Source organism: Pteronotus mesoamericanus, unplaced genomic scaffold (genome assembly GCF_021234165.1).
Source record: "Pteronotus mesoamericanus isolate MK-2021 breed Mesoamerican mustached bat unplaced genomic scaffold, CSHL_Meso_final scaffold_31, whole genome shotgun sequence".
Classification (NCBI taxonomy): domain Eukaryota; kingdom Metazoa; phylum Chordata; class Mammalia; order Chiroptera; family Mormoopidae; genus Pteronotus; species Pteronotus mesoamericanus.
This window is the reverse complement of record NW_026555312.1, coordinates 22,268,581-22,290,922: the sequence shown is the minus strand read 5'-3', so window position 1 is coordinate 22,290,922 and position 22,342 is coordinate 22,268,581. Positions and strand designations below refer to the sequence as shown.

The 22,342-nt window shown below is 43.3% G+C and overlaps 1 pseudogene; it reads right to left on the bottom strand.

Moving 5' to 3' along the window:
- Window positions 1–20,078: 20,078 nt before the first annotated feature.
- On the bottom strand, window positions 20,079–21,067 carry LOC129085675 (glyceraldehyde-3-phosphate dehydrogenase-like; annotated as a pseudogene).
- Between the last annotated feature and the right edge of the window lie 1,275 nt (window positions 21,068–22,342).

Below are 22,342 nucleotides of genomic sequence, written 5' to 3'. Positions count from 1 at the left end.
TCCATAGGGTAGGCAGACAGGGCCAAATGACACCTCTACACACATAGGTGTGTTGCAGGAGAGAAGCCCGAGTCTAGGAAACACCAATCTTTTGTAATGGACAGTAAGCAAACCTGCCAATCTTTACTGAGGGAACATATTATCTTTATTATACAGAACAGCAAACAAACCATCTCTGTGCTCCAGAGGGAAGCACTATCTCTGGCTTACAAGGCTGTTCACCTGAAACAAAGGTAGTCATTGCCTTTGGCTGGAAAATGTGCAGAAGCATGAGGGACCCATGGAGAATCATCTCCCAATAGCAGCTACCTCTGATTTCTTTGAAGACTTTCACACAAATCTCCAAACCAAAAGTTCATGTCAAAAGATACAGGTGCTAGAATGAAGAAGAGGAAAGCAGGAGGTATGTGATGCCTTTATATTCCTACTAAGTTTACTTATCATTCCCTCTCCCGAGTTCTTTTCATTCATGTCCAAGAGATTATTTCTCCTCTGAATAATGCAGATTAGAAGAATCAGATTTTTAGCAATGCATGGATTCAGTATAAATTGCATTATAGATTATACAAAAGCTAATAGTTTCTATGTGGAAAAACTAAAATAAAGTTATGAAAAGTCAAGTGAGAGACTTGGAAATGGATCACCAACCCAACAGAAAAAGAACAGAGAACCTGAATAAGTAATCCATGAAAAAGAAAGTAAAGTGGCTGATAATATTTTGAAAAGATATTTAAACCTCAAATGGTAATCAAGTAAATGCAAATTTAGATAATGAGATATCCACAATATATTGGTAAAAATGTAAAAGACTGGTAATAGCCAGCATTGAGGAGGAGGTTAGAAATAAATGTTCTGAAAGTGCCTGGGGGTAGTGTAAATTAATACAATCTGTTTGGAGGCCACATCTCTGTTGAGTCTCATGAGAATGCTAGCTTACTATTGTTGGTAATAGCAAAATATTAGAAATAACATACATGGCCATCAATAGAATGGGCAAATAGACTATGATATATCTATACTATGGAATATAGCCATGTAGTTTTAAAAAGAATGAAGTAGAGTGTATTTATTTATTTTAAAGGATCTCTAAGAAACATTCTTAAGTAATAAAAGGAAGTTGTGGAATAATATTTATGGATTGATCATGTAAATATATACAGATGTATCTATACATCTATCTGCCTGTAGTTGTGTGCATATGCACACATGAAGGCGCAGGAGAACTCACACATCACTGCTGGCATTCATTAGCTCTGGGGGGAGAATGGAATAGGGGTCGGGATGGTGGGGACACAAAAGTTGACTTTCGCTTTGAATTTTTTATTCTTCAGCATTGCTTGTTTTAATGAAATGTGTCACTATATTGTTGGTGTGATGTAGTAACTGAACTCGGTTATCCTGTGGTAGTTATGTTATGACACGTGCCTTATCCACCAGCAGCATCACTCTGGTTGAAACACAAGTGGAATTTTAGAACAACATGGGGGAAAAAAGTAGGATTTTCATAAAACCCTCCCTTTTTTGCACAGCAGGAACTCTGGTTTGCCATGTTTAATGCAGAATTTCCTAGCGAAAGAGAGATAAAGGAATATGGACTAAATTCAAGAGCTCAAAAATGATTTAAGAGTTAGGAATTAAGACATTCAGAGAGGAATAGAGTAATTCCAGGGACTGAGAGGGCCAGGGTAGAGAAAGGAAAGATGATGCACCCTCTGGCACCTGGGAAGTAAGGTATCACGAAACAGCTGCCACGAGGAATACTTACCAGTGGTTCTCAAAGAGTGGTCCCTGGATCAGCAGCATTATCAGCACCAGGGAAGCTGGTAGACAGGTAAATTATCCAATGCAGTGTCAGACCTACTGGGTGAGAAACTCTGCAGGTGGGGGCCCAGTGATATTTTAGCAAGCTTTCCTGGGAATTCTGATATGGGCTACAGTTTGACAAACACTGCTTTAGACCACAGCTTCCTAAAATTTAAAATATATGTGCATCACCTGGATAGTTTGTTAAGCAGCCCATTCAGGCTCAGGCTCCCTGAGACCCTGCATTTCCCACAGGGTACCAGGTGAGGCGGATGCCCCTGTTTCTCAGACGACACTGAATAACTTTAGACGGAAGAGTAAGTATTCATTGACAGGAGGGTCTCATAAGGAAATAATCAGGGAGAATACAACTACAATCAGCCTCATTTTATTTCTGTTGGCATTTTCAAGGCTAGGAGCAAGAATAATTCTGTTTTTGTGGTGCTTGTTGTCCGGCGTCTGGCAGATGCTTCCACGCACACTGCTGAGTTTGTATACCTATCTCATGCTTCCCAAAATCTCTGAGCATTCACTGCCTTCTTGATCTTTTGTGAATAGTTCCACTTTCCTGACAGAGAAGCTGAGGCTGGCCCGCAGAGCTATTCGTGTCCCAAGGTCACAGAGACCTAGGACAGAGCGGGCTGCTGAAGGCCTCTTGAACTGGCTGGAGCTCTTTCCACAGGCGCCCTGAGCCTCTCTTACTAGCTGGTGGGAAGTGGTGAGGGAGCTCAGGAGATTAACAACCCCGCAGCAGCTCAGTGGTAAAACCCAGACCAGCCCACTCTCCCGGCTCGCTGGTGAATAACAGGAATCTTTATCATCCTTTCCGTCAGAAAGCATTTATTTAAAACCCCTTGGCTAACTCACAGGGTGAGCTGGCCCATCACACACCATCACATGGCATGGAAACTGGCAACGAAATTTAGCAACCCACCTCAGCAGATCCAGACTGAGATGTTTACAGCCAGCCTGAGAGGAGCCAGGCGTTTTCTCTCCTAAATCAAGAGGTTTGTAGGAAAGTACAATAAGCCTCGGGTGGGTTCTGCTGAATTATGAGCACCTGTTCCTGTCAATAGCTTGTCATCCTCAAAGTGCCACAGTAAGACTCAGAGGGCCAACAGTGTCCCTGCCGCACACAGCCTGATGGAAGGCTGGTGGCCTCATTGCTGAGCTGTGGCTCAGAAACCGAGAGATGCTGAAAGGGAGGTGTTTGCTCCCAGGACAACTTGTTTGTTTACCGACTCTGAGGGCTGAGAGAGACACATTAATCAGAAAATAAATGGCATTTTCCCTGCACACTCCAAGCAGAGAGTAGTGATTGCAGCCCTGAGATCGCGGGCAGATTTCTGTGGTGGCAAACAGTGGGGTGGGCATACTGCATGGTAAGCAGTCACTGGTTTTTGGGTGCCTGGATTCACTGCTGCAGCCCTGCCTGTGGTGGAGGAAGCTTCTCTATAATAAAGCTCTGCTATCTGGAAAACCCCTTGGATTGAAAATTAGCAATAGTGGAACTTGTGTTTCTGGATCTCGTGGTGTGTGTTGAGATGTCTAAGCTAGAAGAGAAGATAGTTCTTATTTTAGCAAAGGACTCAGCCAGAATCCCATGCTCCTTTCGGTGTGACTGGGAGAGTGATTGTCAGAGTTGGGGAGAGTGTAAGGCCTTGTACAAGCCAGACTCTTTAGTTGCATTTTCCCCGGTGCTTGGCCTGCCTGGGAAACTACATCTGCTCAACTTCTGTGAGGGCTTGTCTTTAACAAGAGCCCAGGTATGCTGCCGGTGGGAACAAGAGGACCCTTGCTACCCTAAAGGAAGGCGACAGACACCAGGAGAAAGCCTTCCACTGTTCAGGGGCAGATAAGCACACCGGAGCTGCAGCACACCCACAGGAGTATCTGTTCTCCCGCCTTACACAATAGCACTTTACAGTATAGGGAACAAGACTTCAGGTGTCACAAACTGAGCCCTGAGGGGAGGAAAAGGGCCCCACTGATAATGGGAGCTACCTCAGATTAGAAACAAGGGGAGTGGCTCTTTAGAACCTTAGTGAATTTCCAGTGAGCTGAGGGATGGTGGGAGGCATCCCTTTAAAGCTGCGCAAACCCCCTTGTAAAGCGAGGTTCTCTGACAGCTGTAATTCGGGCTGGCGGCGGAGCGGCCCCTAAGTGCTGTGTTCCTCTCTGACATGCCCATCACTGGGCCTTTCTTGCTCTCTGCTTTCACTCCCCTTCCTTGTCCCTTTGCTCCCTTGTCTTTTCATTCATCCCTTCTCTTTTTTCTTGACTTAATGGGTAAAACACATCACCCTACAGATGTTCCTTAACTGTACTTGGGCTTAGGAGGTAACTGGTCCTTGGTTCTGTAGAAATGTCGAGGCTGACACTCAGGTGGCCTTCAATCCAATGCCACTATACTGATCCTTGTGTATTTTCCGTGCCTGGGTTTCTGTCTCTGGAACATGAGGATCAAAGGCCCTCCCTTTCCCTCACAAGGATGGTTTCCAGAGCTAATGCGGTCATACGGAAGAAAGTGCCTCAGAGGAAGGGCATGCTGCGAATGCTGGGCATGGCCTCATTGTGCATTCACCTTTCAGAATCCTGTGTGACGGCTTCCGTCTTGTCTTCCTTGTCTTGTAAAGCAGGTTGGATCCTCAGAAGGTGTTTGGCTCCAGGTCACACGAGGTTGGGTCCTCAGCTGAACTAAACAAAGAACAATTGAGTGCCTAATCTATGCTCAGCCCTTTGGACTACAGTGACCTCTGCTCTCTGTACCTGGAAGCCCAGCCCTGGTGGAGGAATTAATGTTCCTACTTCTCCAGGTGGTGTGGAAACCTGTTACACTACCTCCTCCTCTCCCAGTGCCGGCTTGAATCCAGCCGCATTTCACACCTGCCTGGCACAGCCTGCTCCTTGCATGGGGCCAAGGTGTTAGTCAGGGGGACGCTCAGTCTGGCAAGAGGTGAGCCAGAGGACACGTATCCACTTTGGGGGTTTCAGAAGTGATGGGTTGGCCTGGCCAGTGTAAGCTTTGAAGCTGTTCTGTCTGACTTTAATTCAATTCCTTTGTAAATTTGGCATCTGAAACAGAAATGCCAAGACAAAACAAAAAAAGTGGAAAAATCCCCTCTGAGGTTGGGGGACTGCAGCAGCCATGGCTGGACTTGCTGGCTTTCTGCCTGAAAGTCCCCCGCCCTCTGTGGAACACAGCAGTGTGCCTTTTGCAAACTACATCTCCCGGGATCCTTGGCCTCCTGACTTCTGCCTGGCTTCAGCCCCGGGTGCAGGGGGGAATCAATGAGGACCAATTAGAGGGTTAGAAGAACAGGAACACCAGGCTGTTCAGTACCAACTGGCCCTGAGTGGGGCAGGGTCTCTAACAATGATCTTCTGTACATGTGTTGCTACTGGACAGCCCCCCTCCATGGTCCCAGTTCCACCAGACCACCCCTCCCAAACCTGGGGTGCATGGAAACTTCCTGCTGTTACTTCTTCCCGAGAGTGGCATCTTGGCTCTTCCAACATCATTGTAACCAGCTCCCACATTGCATTTCCTCTGTAAAGTCCCTGGCTGGGCACTGTTCTAACTGATAAAGACACAGAACCTTTGAGGGCACCGGCCCACTTCATAGACCTGAAACCCAGGGAAATCATGGGAACTACATGTAGGAAGTTCTGGAACCCAGTTTGCTCAATGTCACTTAGAGCCTGTGGGTGAGCCTCCTTGCGCCGGGGACACTTAGAGTCTGAGCCTCAAAGTGAGCTGCGCTTTACTGGCAAGGAGAAACCCAGAAATAAAACTGGAATTGCTTAGGAGATGTACAGAAATGGTCAAAATGCTCTACTCAGCCAGAAAGTCCCTTCCTTTAACTTAAAAAAGAAAAGAAGACTGAAAAGATAAAAAGAGAAATTTGGGTGTCGAAGTATTAAGGAAAGAAGTGGATCTTCTTATTCTCCTTTATTCACCTCTAGATTTTGGGGAGGAGGGCTGGGCTGGGGAACTGACTTCTTTCAAAAAGAAACTGGCCACTGGGAACTCCCATGGCTTCATCCAGAGCATCCTGCAATGACTCTGTGGGGTGTGGTAAGGAGCCTGACCCTTGTCATAGCCAGGCCCCATCTCCAGGCAGCCTATATTTAGGCCTTGATGCCACCAGCCTGGTCCTTGTCAGACTCAAGCCCAGCACCTGCCCTCCCAAACCAGCCCTCCCAAAGAGCACTCCGTGGTCAGCAGGGCCCGCAGAGCCCGAGAGGGGCCCTCCCCGGCCACCCTCCTCTGACTCATGTATTACTCAGAAGTCCCTGAACTGGTACGGCCTGCCGCCTGCACAGTTCATGGAAAGGTTCAGCACAAGTGGCAGAGGCATAGCCAAGCGGATATGTGATGAGAGGAATTTTCTTTTAGCTTTATTTCTAATTGTAAAATACACAACATAAAGTTTACCGTCGTAGCCATTTTTAAGTGTGCAGTGCAGTGGCATTATGTACCCTCACTTTGCTGTGCAGCCTCCCCACCAGCCCTCTCCAGGCCTTTCTCACCGTCCCAAACTGAGACTCTGTGCCCGTTAAACCCTCACTCCCCGTCCCCTCCTCCACCCCTGGCAACAAGCCTTCTGCCTTCTGTCTCTATGCATTTGACTGCTCTAGGAACTTCACGTCAGTGGAACCATGCATTTTTGTGACTGGCCTATTTCACTTAGCATAATGTCTTCAAGGTTCATCCATGTGTCAAGTTTTCTTTTTAAGGCTAACATTCCATTGTATGTATTTTTATAATTCACATAATGCCGCTATGAACATGGGATACAATTCTTTTAGGTATACCCAGAAGTGGGATTGCTGGGTCACATAGTAGTTCTACTTTTAATTTCTTGAGGAACTGTGAAATGTTTTTCCATAGCTGCACCATTTCACATTCCCACCAACTGTCCACAAGGGTTCCCTTTTATCCATACCCTTGCCAATGCTTCTTGTTTTTGGTTACTGTTTTTTTAAGTAATAGCCATCCTAATGGGTGTCAAGTGTTTTTTAACTTTAATGTAATGTTTAAAAATGTATTGTAAATGTGGAATAAAAATTTAACATGAGTAAGAGTGTACACAACGTAACATTAGTTTTCCTTTCCCCCACCTCAGTTTCCTTGTTTCCAGAGTCACTTTCCACCTTCAAGAATGCTTCTCCATGTGGTCTGTGCACTGATAAGCTTACGTGTGTACCCATCTTTTTAAAACATAATACACATTATTTTACATATTGCTTTTTAGAAAACTAAACATGCCATTTTCACTTAATATAACATTATAGCACTTCATAACTTTATAAGTAGCAAGAGATTTAAATCTATATAGGACACTGCATCTATAACTAGAGTCCTCATCCTTCCAACCTATACAGAAAGTTTGGACTTTAGGAGGATAATCCACTCACAGAAGGAACTGAAGCCAACCTTGTCACCAAACATGTTAATATTTCTGCAGAGAAGCATAAGAATAAATTACGCTAAGTGAGATAAATATTCTAAATAGCTACTCATTGGTTGCAGTCAGGTTTTGCCACCAAATGAGTTCAGAAAGCTTTCCATTTTCAGAGCTTTTTAGATTTCAGAATTGCAGGTAAGAGATTATAGGCTTGTAATATTCAAGGAGTGCCAGATCCTAGACTGGGAGTTTTACACAGCTTATTTTTGATTCTCAAAATAACCTCATGAGATAGAAATTTATAGGTAGGGAAACTGAGGCTCAGAGACAAAAAGTAATTTGCTCAAGTGCTCAAGCTAGATCTTGAACCTAGGTCTACCTGATTCCCAAGTTTGGGCTCTTTCCTCTACATTACATGTGACTACATGCCATTGTCCCCTGAGATTATCAATAGTGTCCCTTCACTCTCAAAAGAACGGGGTCCTGGGATAGATATTTATGGTCATGCCAACCATACCATGCTATGTTTTAGTGATGACCTGGCCCTTGACTCTCATAGATACATTAGAGTTTGAGATGGCCTTTACATTTTGCTGGCCTTGACGCACCATTTAGTCTGTACTTCACAACTTGTTGAGGGGGGACGGACAGCCACACGAGCTTTACCTCTTCCGTGAAGTTGTAACCTTGCAGGATCTCATGGTCCGTGCTGCACTGCTTACCTCTTAATTTTGTAGAGTTATTTGTTTTCTCCCATTTATTTTATTTTTTAGGTAGTATTTTTACCAAATACACATAATAAAGAACTTAGGTTAACCATTTTGAAGTGTGTACTTCAGCAACATTAAGCACATTCCATGGCTGTGTAACCATCACTATGATCCATCTCCAGAAGATCTTTGTCATCTTCCCAAACTGAAACTCTGTCCCCAAGGAAGAAGTAAAACTGTCACTATTTGCAGATTACATGATACTGCATGTAGAGAACCCTGAAGATTCCACCAATAAAACTACTAGAGCTGATAAATGAATTCAGTAAAGTAACAGGATACAAAATTAATATCCAGAAATCATGGGCATTTTTATATATGAGTAATAAACTATCAGAAAGGGAAACTAAGAAAATAATCCCATTTACAACTGCATCAAAAAATAATAAAATACCTAGAAATGAATTTAATCAAAGATGTAAAAGACCTGTACTCAGAAAATTATAAGGCACTGAAGAAAGAAATTGAAGAAGATACAAATAGGTGGAAGCATCCACCGTGTTCCTGGATAGGAAGAATTAACATGGTTAAAATGTCCATACTATCTGAAGCAATCTATAGAGCCAATGCAATTCTTATCAAGATATCAATGGTAAATTTCACAGAACTAGAACAAATATTTCAAAATTTTATATGGAACCGCAAAAGACCTCAAATAGACATAACCGTCTTGAGAAAGAAGAACAAAGTTGGAGAAATCACACTACCTGATATCAAACTATAGTACAAGTCCACAGTAATCAAAACAGCATGGTATTGACATAAAAACAGACATATAGATCAATGCAATAGAATAGAGAGCCCAGAAATAAACCCATACTTTTATGGTCAATTAATGTTTGACAAAGGAGGCAAGAACATACAATGGAGTAAAGACAGTCTTTTTAATAAATGGTGTAGGGAAAATTAGATATGTGCAAAAAATGAAACTAGACCACCATTTTACACTATAAGAAAGCATAAATTCAAAATGAATTAAAGACTTAAATGTAAGACTCAAAACCATCAAAATCCTATAAGAAGACATAGGCAGTAAAATCTCAGACATTGCTCATAACAATATTTTTTCCGATATATCTCCCCAAGCAAGAGAAACAAGAGAAAAAAAATAAACAAATGGGACTACATCAAACTAAAAGTTTTTGCCAAGCAAAACAAACAAAAGTTTCAGGAAAATGAAAAGACAACCCACTGAATTCACCAATTCATCTGATAAGGGGTTCATATCCAAAATTTATGAAGAACTTATAAAACTCAGCACCAAAAAAGCCAAACAATCCAATTAAACAATGAGCAGTGGATCTGAATAGACACTTCTCCAAAGAGGGCATATTAATGGCCGACACACATATAAAAAGATGCTCAATGTCACTAATCATTAGAGAAATGCAAATTAAAACCACAATGAAATACCACCTTACACCTGTCAGAATGGCTGTCATCAGTAAATCAAGAAACAATGAATGCTGGCGAGGATGTAGGGAAAGAGGAACCCTTATTCATTGTTTGTGGACTGTGGAAAGCAGTAAGGAGTTACCTCAAAAAATTAAAAATGGAACTTCCTTATGACCCAGAGATTCCACTTCTGGGAATATATCCAAAGAAACACTAATTTGAAAGACTATTATGCACCTCTACATTCATTGCAGCATTATTTACAATAGCCAAGATTTGGAAGCAGCCCAAGTGCCCATCAGTGATGACTGGGTAAAACAATGGTGGTACATTTACACAATAGAATACTACTTGGCCGAAAAAAAAAGAAGGAAATCTCAACTTTTGTGACAGTATGGATAGACCTAGAGAATATTATGCTAAGTAAAATAAGCCAGTCAGAGAAAAACAAATAGCCCTCAGACACAAATGACAGTATGGTAATTAACAGAAGGAAAGGGGTTAGGGGAGATAGGAGAGAGTTAAAGGGTGGATAAGTGGTGACAAAAAGAGACTTAACTTGGGGTGATGAACACACAATACAATATACAGATGCTGTATTATAGAACTGTACACCTGAAACCTATATAATTTTATTAACCACTGTTGGCCAAATACATCCAATAAAAATTTTCGTTAATGTTCCTTGTACACCTGAAACTAATATTATGTTATATGTCAATTATACATTGTTTTAAAATAGATCAATAATAAAGTTAAAAACAAACAAACAAAAAACCACTAACTGCCCATTCCCTCCACTCCTCCCCACCTCCACCCCAGCCCCTGGCACCCACCCTTTTAACACCTGGCTAGGCTATAGTGGTTCTAAATGGAAAGAAGAAAATGCCTTCAGTTTCTTTCTCCCACTTTTTATGTTTGGAGGTGTTTCCTCTTTCAGGAGGATGGGAAGGAAGGTGCTGAATCTGAGTGTGTGAGGTCTTTGCCTCTTTAGGGCCAAAAGAGTCCTCATATCCACCACAAATGCTGATCAGCTTCTCACGTGGGGCAGCCACTCTCCCTGTGCTTCCAGCAAACGTCAAGGTGAGGGCTTGCATCATCCTGTTTAACTGCTCTGGAAATGGATACACAGAGAGGTTAATGACGAGCACATGGTCACACAACTGATTCAACAGAGGCAGAGTGGCTTTATGGATGAGGTTTGTTTAGGACCAGGTATGGGGTTGAGGTTTGGCTATGAGTCGCGGAGGTATGAAGGTCTGTTTGGCTGAAACTGCATCTGGAAATAAGTAGCTGGCCATGAAGCATCTGCTCCAGTGGAAGCCCAAGTCTGGCAATCCCTCTCGCAGCTTCAGATAGTGCTGGGTTCTGGCTGCATTGACTTTTGACTTTTCTCTTCTACCCCATTCAGCTCACCTAACAGGACGGTGCCTGCAGAAGGGGGTCACCAGGTGGGCCTGCCGGGTCTCCGTCTGCAGAGTCGCAGCCCCGCATGGCCTCGTGAGTGACTGAGGACCTGGAGAGTGCTCTGAGGTTGTCCTGCAGTTCTAGCTGGGCCTGGTGATCTGCAACTGTCTCAGTCCCCACAAGGTACCAGTGCAGGTCCCAACATCCACTGATGCTGCTGCAGCTGCTCAGAGGCCATAACTACAGTCAACACCAGGAAAACTGCCTGTTCTGGAAGCTTCCCTTGCAGGAATGGGACCTACATCATATAGCTGGAGAAGGGGAAGCTGGTGTCAGCCACCTGGGTTCGTTGTCCAAGCACAGGTCTCTTCCTGTTACCTGAGTTCCTGAAAACCAATGGGAAGCACGCAGAGTTTGAACAAGCAAAACAAACAAAACCCCAGACTAGGGCACTGCCACCTCCAAGACGCCACATGCTCAAGTGTGCGCGGGGGCCCTGGAGTTGTGTGGCATGACAGGACTGTAAAAAGAGTTCTTGGTGGAAATGCAGTTGGGGCCTTGATCAATCACTCCCAAACCAGTCAGAGGTGGACATGGGATTAGAGATAGAAAGAGGGGTGTATGTGCGTGCTCGCGTGCGGGGAGCAGTAATGAGTTAAGTTCCAGTATTTCCTCAGATGTTGAGAAGAAGCCCTGCTTGCCTGGATCTGCTCCCAGCCTTGCTGGGAGCCCCACAGATCAAGCCGGTAGAACAGGGTGTGTAACACCGGAGGCCTCTGGCTTCCAGGAGCTTGTTGCATGTAAAGGAGCCTGTGCCTGGTCCTTGGGCAGCCCTGCAAGTGGAGGAGGAGGAAGCCTGCGGGGCAGGAGAGAGAATGGGCTGGCGCCTCAGTGGGCGAGAGGGCCCGGGGGATGGGGTTGCAATAGGTTTTGACCTGTCGCCCTGAGGATGGGGCTCAGGCAAGTAGCCTGCTTCGTCAGAACCTAGATTCCTTTTGAACCCTATACAGCATAAAATGGATTCCAAGACAAGCAGAGTCTGATTTTACCCTTTCTGTTGATATATTTTAAAATTTGTGGTGCACGTTTACATTCACTTACTGTTGTGCAGGGAGCTGAACATGCTCTCTCAGCGCCTGGCCAACAGTGGAAGGTCATCTGAGGCTGGGCTTGTTCATGCAATCCCTAAGGCTGTCTGTGGGACAGAAGTCACAAGCCCGTTGCATAGCATAGCTGTCCTGGTACCTGCTCTGAGAGTCCCCTGCTGGAGATGGCTGGCTCCAGGCCCAGGTCCCGTGCTCTGCTGCCCATTCAGGGTGCCTCTCACCATCCCGAACTGGCAGTCTGTCTTCAGGCCAGTCTCTGACCTGAGGGCCATGGGGCTGGGAGAGGCTTCATGAGATGGGGTGACAGCTGTGCCTGGCATGGTCCGGAGCAGGCCCATGTAAAGGGCTGTCCTGTCTGCCTGTGGAGACTGTGAGTCTCTAGAGTTCGCTTGCACAATGCTTCCTGTGAACATTTTCATCATAGTTTTAGCAACTGTCACGTCAGCATCTGACCTTTAAAACTGTTGAAAAGGAGCCACTTCTGGAGAACGTGCTCGTGAGGAGCAGACCCTCTTTCTGCCCCCACCTGCCTGTCCAGGGAAGTGACTGCTGCCTCACTGGCAAGGGAGCCCACCCCTGGTGGGATCAGTCAGCCATGGAGCCCAGCGGCTCAGTCCCTTGGCATCTTGCTTTATTGGACTTTACAACTATTTTTTTAAACTTCATTTGTCTTAGGCACATCTGTTAGAGAATTTGGCATCTCTTCATCTCACGAAGAGCCAAGATCCGTACCCTATTTCTCCCTCTTACACAGCTCCCCTCCAGGGTTAGCCTGTTCTTTGGCAACTGTCCCCTCCAAATGCACATACCCTGTTGTTTTCTGATTCTCAGCGGGGCTCACTGAGCCACCTTCTCCCAGCATCATCCGCCTTCTACAAGATTCAGGGGAAAGGGAAGACTCAGGAATCGCTGAGGGGAACCAGGCTGAGGAGGTGGAGGAGGAGCCTGCGGGTGGCTGGGAAAGAGGGAAAGGTCAGAGAGCGCCTTAAATTTCCTCTAAGGCATCAATGGGAAGACTCCCTAAATTCAAGGCATAACCTCAGGCCCACTCAGGGAGGAGGGTTGTTGGGAGACCCTTTCTCTTTCACAGCTTTGGCTGCTCTTCCCTTGCCCAGTGCACAGCTCTGCACTGATTTCTGGGATGTTTCAAACTGCAAGCATATGGAGACATATTCTCCCAGGTCAACCCCCACTCTGGGATGTGGGCATTTATTCCTCCAGGTCGCCAGGTGCCCTAGTGCCCACCGGGGTCCTCTTTCCTCTCTCCTCTTCCTGTGTCAAAGAGGATTCATCACCTGTTAGGGAGCTCTACCTCTTAAACACTCTCTCAGCACCTTCATTTCTCTCCCTTAAACCCTGATTCAGGAGGCTGTAACTACCACCAGCCTGCAGGCCAAATCTGGCCTTGAACTGTTTTGTAAATCAATTTCAAGGAAAAATAGCCTTGCTCCTTTATTTGCATACTCCCTTTGACTACTTTCTCGCTGTAATGGCAGAGTTAAATGTGCCCTGATATTTACTGTCTGGCCCTTTATGGAAAGTGTTTGCTAGCCCCTGCCCTAATTCATCCCTTATTCTCTGTCAGTGGGTTATTGAACCACTTTTCCAGCTGCAGTCTCCAGCCTGACTCCCCTCCAGTATATGCCCAGGCTTGGGCTTTTTGGAAATAGAAGTCTGGCTGTGGTGCTTTGCTTTTTGCTTCCCCAGTTCCTCGCCTTCTTGGATGAATGCTAAGCACATTATCGTTCACAGGATCCTTCCGCCTGGCCCCAGCCCGCCTTTGGCCACTGTGTCACGGTCACCCACATGGAACGACTTTTCCTCAGCTCCTCACCTGGCCTTCTCTGACTCATCCTCCAGTTTTCAGCCTGTTCACTCTCAAGACTGGGTTAGGGGCCTTTTCTATGTGCTTACATGGCACCCCAGAATTCTTACTTTACAGGATTTCTCATATTTTACTGAAATTGCATATTCATTCATTCGTTCGTTCTATTTATCAGTCGCTAATTTAAGAGCTCTGGATGAAAAAAGAAAAGTCCAAAGCTTCTTGCTGCTCTCAGAGGCTTACATGTTAGTGGGGGAAATAAAAATGAAATGATTAAAAAGTAGGATAAGAGAATATTAGAAAGGAGGATGAGCTAAGAAGGAAAGTAAATCAGGAAGGAGGACATGAAATATTCCAGATCTTTGACATTTTAGATAGGGTGCCTAGAGAAGGTGATTTCTGAGTAAAGACTTGAAGGAAAGGATGCAGGGAGCCATGTCGATGTTGAGGGAAGAGTGTTTTAGACAAAGGTGGGATGGCAGAAACACACCCATCTGATGTGTTTGACAATGAGGCCAGGTGGCTGGAGTGGAGAAATGAAGAAGGAAGGAGAATGGAGGGGGAGAGTGTGGGAGGGCAGACCAAGTGGGATAGTCAGGCTGTGGGGCTGTGGGGCTGTGGGAAGGACCCAAGCCTTTACTCTGTGGGACATGGGAACCACTGCCAAATATTGAACAGAGAGTGGCATGATCTGACTTGGGTTTTAATAGAGTCATCCTGGCTGTAACATCACTACCTATTAGACAGACAAGCTCCTTGAGAGCAGGCAATGTGTCTGGTTGACCTTTATTCTTAGGACATAGCATTCTGGGAATAGAAAACCTCCAAATACTCGTATGTTTTACAAAGGAATGCTAAGCGAATGAGTGCACGGACGAGTGCTATCTCCTGACAGCCAGGTCCTGGCTCCTGAGGGACTGGGAAGTCTTCTCACTGGTGAAGGAAAGCTCTGGTAACAGATGCTGCCAGCAGCCAAGTCCCTAAGGCTCTTAGCTGCCTGCTTAGATGTCGCTATGGCAGCAACACACTTCTAAACCAGTTTTCCTTGTTGCCACAGAAAGGGCTGCTTAATGGATCAATGTCACCCGGAGGGAGGATTTCAGGGGTGCATCATACAGCATTGGCCTTGGCCTTGCTCTGCGCAATGATCTGCTCAGTGACATAAATGAAGGCACAGAGAAATATTGCCAAAATTTTAGACGGAGGTAGGAGGGGTAGATGATTTGTTGATTGATAGACTCAGGATTTTTGTAGGATCAAGCCAAGAGACCCTATACATAGGAGAAGATAAAATAGGGAGTCATTTATGGTTCTACATCAAAGCCAAAAAATCAACTGCAAAAAAAAAAAAAAATGAGTTGGGGATATGCAGCTTTAATAGGTGGTAAGCACTTCCTGAGTTAAAAGTGTGGAGCAATTGTTAAAAATCCTAAAGCAATCTGAGAAGCCCTTCTAGAAACATGTCAGTAGATGCCTATTACCTGAAAGTTGTAATCCTCCTCTGACTGTGTATGGCCACTCCCAGGACTTTTTGTCCTGGACAAGGCACCTAAAGAGCACTGCAAGTGTGCCAGGAGATGACGGAAGAGGTATATTGGAGAGCACAGTGGGTGATTGGAGAAGGGGGTCTGGGGTTAGGGACTTGGTAGCACTCTTCAAATATCTGAATTATCGGGGCAGGAGGACTTCAATTTGAGAGTTATCCTGAAGGGCCTTAATGAGTTGAAATAGGGCCAATTGGGTGTTTAGCTCAACTGATAGAAACATTGTCTAAACATGGAATGGGTAGCTTCAGACCTCTTTTTATGAAGGGGGAGGGGTACAACCAACGGGCCTGAATACTTAAGCATCAGATCAGCACTTTACTAGAGAATTTTAAAATTCCTTTTCACACTGGGGTGCCATGTATTTATGCTTTTCTATTACTGAGTGTAGTAGTATCTGCTAGTTATTTCTTAGTATCCATTTTTTACTTCTTCCTTAGTAATAAAACTCAACAGTTTTAGCATGCTATTACAGAACAAGGGCTATTTTCCCCAACCTTCCTTGGAACGGTATGGCCAGGGGGTAAAATTGTGACCAATGAACTAAAAGTGGAAGTATCATGTTCAGCTTCTGTAATAAAGATAGAGAGTACACACTTACTTCCCCTTCCTCCTTGCTATAGGCTGGAATGTGGATGTGGTGGCTGGAGCTCCATAGACATTTGGGGCCATGAGGTAGTAGCTCTATGTTGATAAGGATCCTGGATTCCTGATGATTGTGAACATTAATACAATCCAAGACTGCTTAACATTATCCTTTATTTATGTGAGAGAGATATAAACTTGTATTTGTAACAAACCACAGTTACTTAGGGTTTTCTGAAATAGAAATGAACACATTCTTAAATAATATAGCATGGAAATGACACACATATGTACCCAAACAAAGGAACAGCGCTGAAACGAAGGACATGGAGTCTCCAGGCTTACTGCTTCACTTCACATTCTAGCTCTACTGCTTGCTGGCTATGTGTCCTTGGACAGATTTCTTAACCTCTCTGTGCCTCAGTTTCCAAACTTAAAACTGTAAATAATAATAGTAACAACTGGGCAATTTGTTTGGTTTTGGAGAGGATTAAATGAAAACATACATTTTAAAACATAGAACAATGGTTCAGACCCATTTCACATGTTTGTTTGCTCATACTTTGCTTCTTTATACACTGAGGCAGCTATAGAGTTGTACTAACTCTGTTTTCCCTTATGTACTTGCTCATTTGATGACTTTCATTAATGTTCTAAAAAGACGGTAAGATCAATATCAGAACAGTCAAAATGCAGTTTATGCACACATATTCAAGACTTTTCTTAAGACAATTGGCTTTAAGGAAAGGAATTGCAGAATGAGTTGTATATAAAAGAGTGGTTTGTTGGGATATGCTGTGTGTTCTGAAAACCTTCACTGTTCTGGTTATTCATTTTTAGATTGAATACAAATATAGCTTTCATAGTGATAAACAGTAATTGGTACCTAGAGAAAGAGCGTACTTCCCTGTGAGAAATTGTCTCCCTGAGTTTCTTAAGAACCTAAGTTTGAACAGCATCTATTCTTTTGTTATTTATTCAATGAGAACATAGAGTCAAAAATAGGAGGGATCTATACCCTTAAGATGCTCCCAGCTCAACAGAGAAGGCAGGCATCTTCCTGTAGCTCTGTGGACATGCCTCTATGTCTGGCTCTCTGGGCCATGGGTGTCAGAAGGTGAATAAGATTTTTCCAGGAAGAAAAGGTGGGGCAGCAGTTCTGGGAATTTAACCCCTAGAGGAGTCTTCACATGTAGGCAAAGATGTATGTGGTTTTTCATGGCAGCATGATAGCAGAAGTTTGGAACCCACGTGTCCCTCTACAGAGGACTGGATAATCTAGGGATATCCCCATGGTGGAATGCTACACAGCTGAAAAAAAGAAAGGGGTTGAAGTCTGTGTACTGATAGGACAAGCTTTTGTTAAACAAACAGAAGCAAGGAGCAGAGAATATATTTAGTTGGCTGTATTTGGTATAAGAAGAGAGATCGGGGAGATTGTGTATATATCCATATTTACTTGTATTTGCAGAAAGACTAGGAAGATAAACAGGAGCTATAAAAGTGGATGCCCTCCAGTAGGGAGTGGGGGTGGGGTGAGAGTGGGAAAGGAGAAGGCCGGCCAGGTTTGGCCTTCCCAATCATTCTTTATCATTTTCATTTTAAAACCATGTAAATACATTATCTATTCTAATAAATGAAATGAAATGTAATTAGAAAAATGAATAACATTCTCAGCAGAGAGAACAGCATGTGCAGGGGTTCAGAGGCATGAGACAGGAAACAACAACAACCAGAGAACAAAGTCCTCCCTAACTTTAATCCAGTATTGCTCTGGCCTGGATTCCAGAACTGTCTGTGTCTCTGTTTTTGGTTTCCGAACACCTACTGGAATATAAATTTCTTAGAAGTATCATATACAGCTGACATCATGGACCAGCTCTCTGAGATCTCTCTCTCACAGGCATCCCAGCCCGTATCTTCTGAAGGAAAAAACACCTTTCCTTTTTGTAACCTGTTTTGTTTCTCAGCTGGGGTCTTATGGTCTCCCCTTTCTTCAGCTTCCTGGACCAAGAATCATTCTCTCCTCAAGAAAACAAAAAGTATCACTGACTGGCTACAAAGAAATTATACATTTAAGTAAAAACACATAGTTCTGAATAAAATTACACATCAATGCAAATTTATAAGCATACATACATTAGAAGGTATATAAGCTTGCTTATATTTGCACATACAGAGCCCTGCATGAAATACACCACAGGTTATATTTTACCTTTTAAATAAATACTATGTGAGTGGAGTTTCTAGAACAGCAGTTTTCAAGAATTTTAGCTTGCATACCTCCTAAAGGAATTTTGAAAAATATCCTCCCCAACATTTATAAGCCAACATCTAAAATTTTTTTATCATAAACTTAAAGAGTTGCCAACAATGTAATTCTTGGCATATTGTAAAACGTTGACATTTAAAATAAAAATATTACATGACTTTAAAATATGGGCCAAATGAAATTTAAATGCTGTAATTATTTGATACTTAACATTTGAAATTACATGAACAGTTCTTAGCATTCAGACATTTTCCATCTTTCTTTTTTCTCCCTGAATTCTTATTTCTACTCCAGTTCTCCACAGATTTTTGTCCTAATGTAACATATTTTAATGTTTGAATGTTTTGTATTGGTCTCATAGTTGTCTCTAACAAATCTATGTGTGTAAATTGAAATGTTATATTTGTTTTATTTCCTGTGATAGGTTGCTAAATGTTTAAATTTGGTTTTCCCCCCCTCCTTCTGGATTGAGTTAACACCACAATAAGTAGTAAAAAATTTGCCAAAATAAAATATATCAGCTTTCTCTGGTCTCAAAAAATGCTGCATAAGAAACAATCACAATCCAGGAAAAATAAATATTCTTTTCCTTAGGAGTCTGTGGGTTGGTTGAGTGGTTCTTCAGTTCTAGAAGGGCTCAGTGGATTTGGCAGGGCTGGCTTACCTGTCTGTAGCCAGCCATCTGGTTAGCTGGGATGCCTTGTGTCTGCAGCATGTGGTTTCTTACTCTCCATGGGCTCTCCTGGGCTTCTACATGGGATAGGGTCACAAGAGAGTGTATGTGACCAAGCAGTCTCTTGTGCACAGTTTCAGGACTGACTCATTGTCATTTCTGCCACATTCCATTAGCCGGAGCAAGTGACAAGGCCAGCTCACACACAGACTCATCTCTTGATGTGAATGAGAACCTTCAAAGTCAGGGCAACATTTTGTTAGATTTATATAAATATTTCATTTTGGGGGGTTGTTAATATAAATGACACTGTGTTTTAATTTCAAATTCCACTTGTTCATTGCTGTCATATAAGAAAGTGCTTGACTTTTATATATTAACCTTTTATCTTACAACCTTGCTGCAATTGTTTATTTGTGCCAGTTTTTTTTCAATTCTTTCAGTTTTTTAGACATTGTTATTTCTTCATTCCCAACCTGTGTACTTTTTATTTCCCTTTCTTGTCTTGTTGCATTAGCTAAAACTTTTACTATGATGATGAAAAGGAGTGGTGAGAGGGGACATCCTTTGTACCTGATCTTAGTAGAAAAACTTCGAGTTTCTCATCATTAAGTATGATGTTACTTGAAGGTATTTTTTGTAGATATTTTTTATCAAGTTGAAGACGCTCTCCTCTATTACTAGTTTGCTGAGAGTTTTTTTTTAAAAATCATGAATGGGTGTTGAATTTTGTCAAATCCTTATTTTGCATTTATTGATATGACTTGTGATTTTTCTTTTTTAATCTGTTGATGACTACATGACTTGATTTTGAACGTTAAACCAACCTTGCATACCTGGGATGAATCCTACTTGGGTAGGGGTATAATTCTTTTTTATATATTGCTAGATTTGATTTGATAATATTTTGTTAAGGATTCTTGCATCTATGTTCATGAGAGATATTGGTCTGTACTTTTTTTGTAATGTCTTTTACTGGTTTTGGTATTAAGGTAATGCTGGCCTCCTAGAATAAGTAGGAAAGTATTCCCTCTGCTGGAGTAAAATTTTGATAATAAAACTGGTAAAAATAAATTATAAACTTTTTTTTGGTTGGGTACAGTGAACTTTATTGATAGTACATGGCAATGTAAGGTTGCCTAAGCCCCTCCCCTTTTCAGGGGGTCTAGGATGGAAACTGGAGGTCAAGGAGATTCTCAGTGTGTTGGGGGATTGATTTGGGGCAAGAACTCCCTAGCATCTGAGGGCCTCTTTTCCTGTCTCTGGGGCTGGTGGTCCAGGGGCCTCTTATTCCTTGGAGGCCATGTAGACCATAAGGCCCACCACCCTGTTGCTGTAGCCAAATTCATGTCATACCAAGAAATGAACTTGACAAAGTGGTCATTGAGGGCCATGCCAGCCCCAGCATTGAAGGTGGAGGAGTAGGTGTCACTGTTAAAGTCACGGGAGACAACCTGGTCCTCAGTATAGCTTAAGATGCCCTTGATGGAACCCTCTGATGCCTGCTTACTACCTTTTCGATGTCATCGTGTTTGGCAGCTTTCCCCAGGTGATAGGTCAGATCTACAATTAACACATTGTGGGTGGGGACAGAGAAGGCCATGCCAGTGAACTCCCTTTTGGCTCAGGGTGACCTTGCCCACAGCCTTGGCAGCACCAGAAGAAGCAGGGATGATGCTCTGGGCAGCCCCTCAGCCATCATGCCACAGCTTCCCAGAGGGGCCATCCACTGTCTATTGGGTGGTAGTGATGGCATGGACTGTGGTCATGAGTCTCTCCATGATGCCAAGGTTGTCATGGATGACCTTGGCCAGGGGTGCCAAGCGGCTGGTGGTGCAGGAGGCATTGCTGACTATCTTCATGGCGTTGTCATACTTGTCATGGTTTGCACCCATCACAAACATGGGGGCACCTGCAGAAGGGGCAGAGATGATGACCCTCTTGGCTCCACCCTTCAAGTGAGCCCCAGATTCTCCATGGTGGTGAAGACACCAGTGGCCACCACAATATATTCAGCACCAGTATCACCCTGTTTGATGGTGGCGGGATCTCACTCCTGGAAGATGGAGATGGACTTTCCATTGCTGACAACCTTCCGTTCTCAGCCTTGACTGTGTCTTTGAACTTGCCATGAGTGGAATCATGCTGACACATGTAGACCATGTAGTTGAGGTCAATGAAATGGTCATTGATGGTGACAATATCTACTTTGCCAGAGTTAAAAGCAGCCCTGGTGACCAGCGCTCAATAGGGCCAAATCCATTCACTCCGACTTTTACTATCAGGTCTCAGGGTTGCAGCTGGCATTGCGCAGGAAGACATGGCTGTCTGTCGAACAGGAGGAGCAGAGAGCCTAAACTATTTTATTAAACAACACACTAAATATGAAAGAAATCACATGAAACTTTAATCTCAGCACTTTAGCTATTGTACCTTGAAATTTTTAGAAATTGTTTAACATATTTCAGTTATACTTAAAATGAACAGCATATGACCAAAACTGTAGAACTCCAATAGCTATATGGCTTTAGCTTTTTGAATGTACGTTTCCCAGTTAATGACACCTTCTATGGTTGAATTTTAAGAATAACTGCGAAGAATTTCTTATATTTAAAAATGCAAGGAAAATAATTTTTAACATTAAATAATTTTTGCAGATGTTCTTTTCCATTTGCCTCATAAGACTAACTTCAAGAACAGTGATTTTTCCTTTTTCCCCTACCCCCTTCCTTGTTCTTCTCTCTCTTCCTTTCTTTGATGGAGGTGAGAAAGTAGAGGAGGTGACTTTTTTTGATGAAAAATTATATTTATTCCCATTTCCCCACTGTACCACCTAATTGAATTCAGGTATGTCAACATGGACCAAATACTCAGTTTGAGTAATGGGCTTTCCCTTAACAAGCAAACAAGCAAATGTGGAAACCAGGGAAATCCCAAAAGCCCTGTGAGTTGACTGGGCCTTCTATTACTCATCAAAGGAAGCTTCCCTTTTGTTGGCTGTCCTGGAGTGTTCTCACCACTGGATAATGAACCATGGTAAGATGAGGGAGAGCTGGGGGTGTGCGTTTCTTTTATAAAGTGGGAGAAAGGCTACTGCAAAACTTCAACACCCTCCTGGTCCAACCACTTTAGGAAAGAGTGCACATGGAGAATGGGAATCTGGAAGTTGACTCTCTTAAGACTATCCAAGCTGTACACCCTGGAAAGTCTTCATGTACCTCAAAGTTAGAGGGTACTCGGTAAGTTAGGAGATCTTCCAGGTTGAGAGAGTAAAGAGGGAATATGAAGAGGGTCAGAGAGAACATCATTCATCAAGTCCTGACAGTGTGCAGGAGAACTGCGGACAGCTTCTCCAGGCAGCTCTGAGAACATTCCTCAGAATTGTGTACTGAGAAGCCACAGAAACTGCTTTTCTAAATAGGTCATAAACATTCGGAATGCAGATCTGTATCTTTTTTTAAAGGTTTCTTAAAAAAGATTTTATTTATTTATTTTTAGAGAGATGGAAAAGGAGGGAGAAAGAAAGGGAGAGAAATGCTGACGTGCAATAG